The 7,500-nt window shown below is 52.3% G+C and overlaps 1 pseudogene; it reads left to right on the top strand.

Annotated features, from left to right (window-relative positions):
- The window catches only part of LOC124593413, a 2,971-nt pseudogene extending 960 nt beyond the window's left edge, over positions 1-2,011 (top strand).
- The last annotated feature ends 5,489 nt before the right edge of the window (positions 2,012-7,500 follow it).

Genomic DNA, 7,500 nt, shown 5'->3' on the forward strand with positions numbered 1-7,500 from the left:
GAGTCATTGGGCTGTACGAAACCTAAAGGCGTAATGAAAGTGAAGGTCTCGCCTTGCGCGGGCCGAGGGAGGATGGGGCTTCCCCGCCCTTCACGGGGCGGCGGCCTCCGCACTCCCGGGGCGTCTCGTCCTCATTGCGAGGTGAGGCGCACCTAGAGCGTACACGTTGGGACCCGAAAGATGGTGAACTATGCCTGGCCAGGACGAAGTCAGGGGAAACCCTGATGGAGGTCCGTAGCGATTCTGACGTGCAAATCGATCGTCGGAGCTGGGTATAGGGGCGAAAGACTAATCGAACCATCTAGTAGCTGGTTCCCTCCGAAGTTTCCCTCAGGATAGCTGGTGCTCGTACGAGTCTCATCCGGTAAAGCGAATGATTAGAGGCCTTGGGGCCGAAACGACCTCAACCTATTCTCAAACTTTAAATGGGTGAGATCTCCGGCTTGCTTGATATGCTGAAGCCGCGAGCAAACGACTCGGATCGGAGTGCCAAGTGGGCCACTTTTGGTAAGCAGAACTGGCGCTGTGGGATGAACCAAACGCCGAGTTAAGGCGCCCGAATCGACGCTCATGGGAAACCATGAAAGGCGTTGGTTGCTTAAGACAGCAGGACGGTGGCCATGGAAGTCGGAATCCGCTAAGGAGTGTGTAACAACTCACCTGCCGAAGCAACTAGCCCTGAAAATGGATGGCGCTGAAGCGTCGTGCCTATACTCGGCCGTCAGTCTGGCAGTCATGGCCGGTCCTTGCGGCCGGCCGCGAAGCCCTGACGAGTAGGAGGGTCGCGGCGGTGGGCGCAGAAGGGTCTGGGCGTGAGCCTGCCTGGAGCCGCCGTCGGTGCAGATCTTGGTGGTAGTAGCAAATACTCCAGCGAGGCCCTGGAGGGCTGACGCGGAGAAGGGTTTCGTGTGAACAGCCGTTGCACACGAGTCAGTCGATCCTAAGCCCTAGGAGAAATCCGATGTTGATGGGGGCCGTCATAGCATGATGCACTTTGTGCTGGCCCCCGTTGGGCGAAAGGGAATCCGGTTCCTATTCCGGAACCCGGCAGCGGAACCGATACAAGTCGGGCCCCTCTTTTAGAGATGCTCGTCGGGGTAACCCAAAAGGACCCGGAGACGCCGTCGGGAGATCGGGGAAGAGTTTTCTTTTCTGCATGAGCGTTCGAGTTCCCTGGAATCCTCTAGCAGGGAGATAGGGTTTGGAACGCGAAGAGCACCGCAGTTGCGGCGGTGTCCCGATCTTCCCCTCGGACCTTGAAAATCCGGGAGAGGGCCACGTGGAGGTGTCGCGCCGGTTCGTACCCATATCCGCAGCAGGTCTCCAAGGTGAAGAGCCTCTAGTCGATAGAATAATGTAGGTAAGGGAAGTCGGCAAATTGGATCCGTAACTTCGGGATAAGGATTGGCTCTGAGGATCGGGGCGTGTCGGGCTTGGTCGGGAAGTGGGTCAGCGCTAACGTGCCGGGCCTGGGCGAGGTGAGTGCCGTAGGGGTGCCGGTAAGTGCGGGCGTTTAGCGCGGGCGTGGTCTGCTCTCGCCGTTGGTTGGCCTCGTGCTGGCCGGCGGTGCAGGATGCGCGCGCCTGCGCGGCGTTCGCGCCCCGGTGCTTCAACCTGCGTGCAGGATCCGAGCTCGGTCCCGTGCCTTGGCCTCCCACGGATCTTCCTTGCTGCGAGGCCGCGTCCGCCTTAGCGTGCTCCTCCGGGGGCGCGCGGGTGCGCGGATTCTCTTCGGCCGCCATTCAACGATCAACTCAGAACTGGCACGGACTGGGGGAATCCGACTGTCTAATTAAAACAAAGCATTGCGATGGCCCTAGCGGGTGTTGACGCAATGTGATTTCTGCCCAGTGCTCTGAATGTCAACGTGAAGAAATTCAAGCAAGCGCGGGTAAACGGCGGGAGTAACTATGACTCTCTTAAGGTAGCCAAATGCCTCGTCATCTAATTAGTGACGCGCATGAATGGATTAACGAGATTCCCGCTGTCCCTATGGGAAATCGGTCTGCGTGGCGCCACCTGGGGAAGGTGTGTTGCCTTCCATAACTGGGTTAAAACCGCCAGGAGACCCTCTGATTCCCTGAATTCGACGATCGCATCAGGGCTCGGAGGAACCTGAGTGGGGCGGGGACCGTAATGTCCAATCCCGTGGCCTTGTCGTGGCCCCATAGCTCAGTAACCCCCTTGATGGGGTGAAGCTAACACGGGATGGGCCGTCCATGCATGACGTTAAAAAGCTAGCCCTTAACTGGGTGCAACCCACACTGGTCCGCACTGGCCCACCGTGAATTATCAAAAGCGGTGGGTGAGACATGGTCGGTCATGATCCCCCGGTACGTGTGGAGACCCTCCGGGGAACGTAACTCGGGTTTGAGTGCCGCACCGTCTCGTTGATGTCAAACTCCACGTATAAGACCCGGACTGACTCCTTTAACACCTTCCGGGCTGCGTTGATAGGTGTGGGTTGTCGTTGTGTCAAGGCAGGACGTAAAACTCCCGTCCTGGCAGGACGTTAAATGCCCCCAACCCAAGCGAAAGCAAAGGGTGCATGGCGCAGGGGGAGCTGCGTTACGAGAGACACGACACCGGTCTCTCCTGAGTTGAGCGCGGTGGCTGGGCGAGGGTATGAGGGTAAGTCTCACGACGATCCCGGAACCCTGCAGTCTGGCTGCTGCAGTTCCTCACGTCTTGGACGACGTTAAATGTCCCCCAACCCAAAGCGAAAGCAAAGGGTGCGTGGCGCAGGGGAAGCTGCGCTAGAAGGGACACAACATCTGTCCCTGCACAGGGCACAACAACACCGGTGCCCTGTCTTCCTACGGTCACATTTGCTGGGGAGGGATCGCGGCCTGAGCCGGCAAAGGCTCATCGCCGTGAACGGGATGTCCCGGACACGTTCCGCCAAGCCAGGGCATGGTGACATGTCCCTGGCTAGGTTAGATGGGGCCAGACCCCCGAACGTCTGGGGGACCGACCCAGCACCTGGGTAGGGCTGGGTCCTTGGCCTGATGGTGGAAACTCGGCCTATTAGGGGGCGAAGGCCGAGAGGTGAATCCGCCTCTCCGGAATGCGATGGGCATTTGCCGGGGAGGGACGGGTGAAATCTCCAGTGATGTGATCGTGGAAGGGGACTAGTACGCTGGAAACGGCGCGCTAAACCCAGCAGCTCATAAGGCTCTTGGTCAGGGGGCGGGACTGGTGAGCGAGCTGCAGATAGCCTCCCCCCATGCCAGAGAGGCCGGTCCGGGGAAAGAGACGGGCCTCCACACTTTGTCACTCTTCTGGAATAATGGCTGAAAATACGGAGAGTGATTATGCGCATGCGGAGCCAGACGCTCCAATAGGAGAATTTGATGAGATGAGTGTCGCGGAGCGACACGCGTATTTCCTGCGTCTTTTCGACAGAAGCGTTAAGCATGGGAAGATTAATGCAGAGCAGATTAGAGCCATTAAGGAGAATATAGCCACCTGGGCTCTGGCTCATGCTAGGCTCGAAGGTCAGTATGCCGAAGTAAAAGAAGAAAATGAAAGGATGAGAAAAGAACAACAACAACAACCTAAGAAGTCATATGCTGCAGCTGCAGCTTTGCCAGTACAGCCGAAACGGACTGTACAAGAAACAATAAAAATTAATTTAGAAAAAACCGTTCCCACAGTATTTGTGAAACCAAAGAAAGGTGAAGACGTACGGAAGGTAAAAGAACGATTTGAAAAGAGTGTGAATCCCCGGATTGATAAAATAAAAATAAATCAAGTTAGGACAACTAAAAACATACTGATAGTGGAACTAGCCTCTCCTGAGGATAGTGAAAAATTAATAAATAACCCAAAAGTGAAGGAGAACTTTACATGTGAAAAACCGAGAAAACGAAGACCCCTTATGATGTTATATGATGTCCCCTCGTATATGACAGTTGACGATGTCACGGACTGTGTATACGAACAGAATTTTGAAGACAAAATGACTCGAGAAGAGTTCCTGGAAAAATTCAAGCCAAGATTTAAGGCAGGCCCGCGAGACAGATCAACTGTACACCACGCGGTGGAGATAGCCCCCGACCTCAGAAAAGAAATAATTAAGACGAACAGACTGTACATAGGGTACAATGCGATACCCACAAAGGATTATACGGCACTGGCCAAATGTTCCAAGTGCCAGGATTATGGCCATGTGGCAAAATACTGCACATTTGAAGCACCAGTATGCCACAACTGTGGAGAGGACGGTCATGACAAAAGGAATTGTAAACAAACACCTGTCTGCATCCCCTGTAAATACAGGAAGAGAACCTGTCACACTCCAGGGAAGGAGTGCCTAACGTATAAATTACTGATCCAAAGACTGATACAAAGAACCGATTATGGCGACTAGCTATAACATAACAAAACACAAATCACCAAGTAAGTCGCTAAGGGATGCGAATAGGTGGAGAAAATTAAGATTATCTCATCTGTCCTTGGACGATTGTACTGGGGTGGAGGGGAGGTCTTATACTGTTACAGGTGCACCAGAGCAGCGCGAGATGGCGGCTTCCTCCTCCCGGGCGGGGTCTGTCCTGGTCCTCGGGGAGGGGCAACTGGTGACGGCGGCTGCCGAGGCGACGGAGGGAAGTGTGTGCACACTCCCAACTCCACCGGTGCGGCTGCTGACGCCGGACCCCTCCTGCCGGGCCGAGACCGCCCCGGCTGCTGGGGGATGCCCGCCGCCTACAGCGACCACAGAGGCGAAAGAGGGGAGTATTTATACTCTCCCAGTTCCATTGGTGCAGCCAGAAATGACGGAAGCCTCCTGCCAAGCCGGGTCCTTCCTGGCGGCCAGCAGGCGGCCTCCAACCAAAATGGCCGAGGAGGTGGAGGAGGGGAGTACTTATACACTCCCAGTCCCACCAGTGCGGCCACCGACAGCCGACTTCTCCTGCCAAGCCGGGTCCTTCCTGGCTAGGAGAAGTCTACCAGCTTCATTTATGAAGGCAGAGGAAGGTGCGGCGCGAGACTCCCGTTTGGCTGGGGTTTCCCTAGCCTTGGAGACGACGCCGCTGGTGACTCTAGCAGAAGACACCGAAAATTGTCATTCAATAGTCAGTGTGCATGAAGTAGATAATAAACAATTAACTCTTGGTGATGGTTCTTTGGGATTAAAAGTAGATAACAAAACTGTAGGAGAACTAGCTGGTGATGGCTCTGTAACTGTAAATACACCTAAATACAACACATGCCCGCCAGGGAACATATATAATATTTGTAGTGAAACATTGCAGCTTGGTAGGTTGGAGAACCAGACATTGATGATGGCTGCTCTGAGGCAGTTGGTCAGAGCTGGGCACCCGAGAGGGAACAAGATCACATTTCCAACTCTGGAGGATGTAGACTGCGTCCAGCTAGCGGCGGTGAATATTCCCCATGACTATGAACAATTAAAAGAACTAGTCACTAAAGTATACGAGAGGCGGGGAAGGAAATTTGATCTTACGAAAACATATAATGAACTTGTCAAGATGTACGGGAGAATAACATATGACCCTGCTCAGACCTGGCCGAATAGCATGGTATATACCAAATATCCGGACGATTATTAAGTGCTACCAAGTCAATGCAATGAAAAGCTCCCTAGTCATGCAAGAGCTGTGTAGGCTTTCTGAAGAAAACAAAATAGATGTAGTACTGATACAAGAACCAAGTACTGCCTCTGGGAGATCCTTGGGCTTTCCCGTTACAGCACAAGTAATAACATTTGGACAGAGTCCAATGACAGCTGTAGTTATTCTCAACAATACGATAAAAACCACAGTGCTAACACAATTCTGTACAGAACACATAATAGTCGTAGAAATAAATCACCTAAACTCGTTTTGGTACCTGATAAATATCTATTGTCAGTTTCGTGATCCAATTGATATCTACTTAAGGCAGCTTATTACCATATTGAGAGCCCTACAAGGGAAGTCAATCATAATCTCGATGGACAGTAATGCTAAGTCCCCTCTCTGGTATAGCCGAACACAGGACCCAAGGGGCATTGCCCTTGAGGATGTTATTATGGAATTTAATTTAAATGTAGCAAATCTCCCCGGCAATCCTCCTACTTATAGGAGTAGAGCTGGGGCAGCTTCACATATTGATGTAACGTTAAGCTCCATTAATATCGCAAACAAAATTCATGATTGGCATGTATTAGAAAACCATACAACAAGCGATCATAATACTATTGAATTTACATTGGTACATGAAATACAACAGGCACCAGAGAGGTGGGCCATGCAACTTGATTACGGGAGAGCCAATTGGGATCTCCTAGAGGCGGAATTTAACCCTCCAGAGTTGGAAGACGAAGACATCGACATAGAAGAGGCCGTTGGGGCATTAACAGCATCAATCAGGGCGGCTGTCGCCGTGGCAATACCGATGAGAAGGCGTCTCATCCGTAAGATGACTTCTCCATGGACTCCAGAGCTGACTGGGCTCCGGCAGTCTATGAGAAGGGCGCGCCGCAATTATCAAAGGTCTTTCACCATGGAGGAAAGACAATATCATCTCACTATATACAGACAGAAGAAAAGCATATTTAAAGAAACCTTACTCCAACATCGTCAACAGAGTTGGGAAGATTTCGTAACGTCTCACTTGGCTCTTGATCCATGGGGTACACCGTACAAAATAATATGTGAAAAGATACACTCACCAATGCATCTCTCTACTGTGACAATAGGAGACTCGGACCAGATGACGACCAACTGGCTGGAAACGGCCGAGGAGCTGCTTCGTGCGCTCCTACCTGACGACCGACCTGACTCAGACGATGAGATGCAGTTGGCGTTGAGGCAACAAAACGAATACGAATACCACAATGCAACACAGGTATACCCCTTCTCATCAGAGGAGGTGGCGAACGCCATCCTGTCCTTCGGAAAACGGAAAGCACCGGGACCGGATGCAATTCCTGCAGAGGTTCTGCAGTGTCTTGTATCCAAGTTAGCCCCGGTGCTAGCAAAGATCTACAACAAATGCCTGGAGACGCGAACCTTCCCAACCACCTGGAAAACAGCGGAAGTGGTAATTATAAAAAAGGATCCAGACAAGGACCCTACAGTTCCCAAATCATATAGACCAATCTGCCTGTTAGATGTGATGGGAAAGACCTTCGAGAAATTGTTGGTGTCTAGACTGTCGAGTCATAGAATACTGCATGGCATGAGTAACCTGCAATACGGCTTTCGAAAAGGCAAATCAACATCCGATGCCATAAATCAGGCAGCCAGTATTGTTCACTCATCTATGAAGAAGTATGTTCTGGGGATCATGGTAGACATTTCCGGAGCCTTTGACAACCTGTGGTGGCCGGCCCTCTTCTCGCGGCTACGGGAGATGGAGTGCCCGGCGGCGCTTTATGGTTGTCTAAAGGACTATTGCCGGAACAGAGTCGCCAAAATAACGGCTCCTGGTGCTGTGGTGTCGAAGAACATTACAAAGGGCTGTCCACAGGGCTCAGTTTGTGGACCAGTG

Source organism: Schistocerca americana, unplaced genomic scaffold (assembly GCF_021461395.2).
Source record: "Schistocerca americana isolate TAMUIC-IGC-003095 unplaced genomic scaffold, iqSchAmer2.1 HiC_scaffold_98, whole genome shotgun sequence".
Taxonomy (NCBI): Eukaryota; Metazoa; Arthropoda; class Insecta; order Orthoptera; family Acrididae; genus Schistocerca; species Schistocerca americana.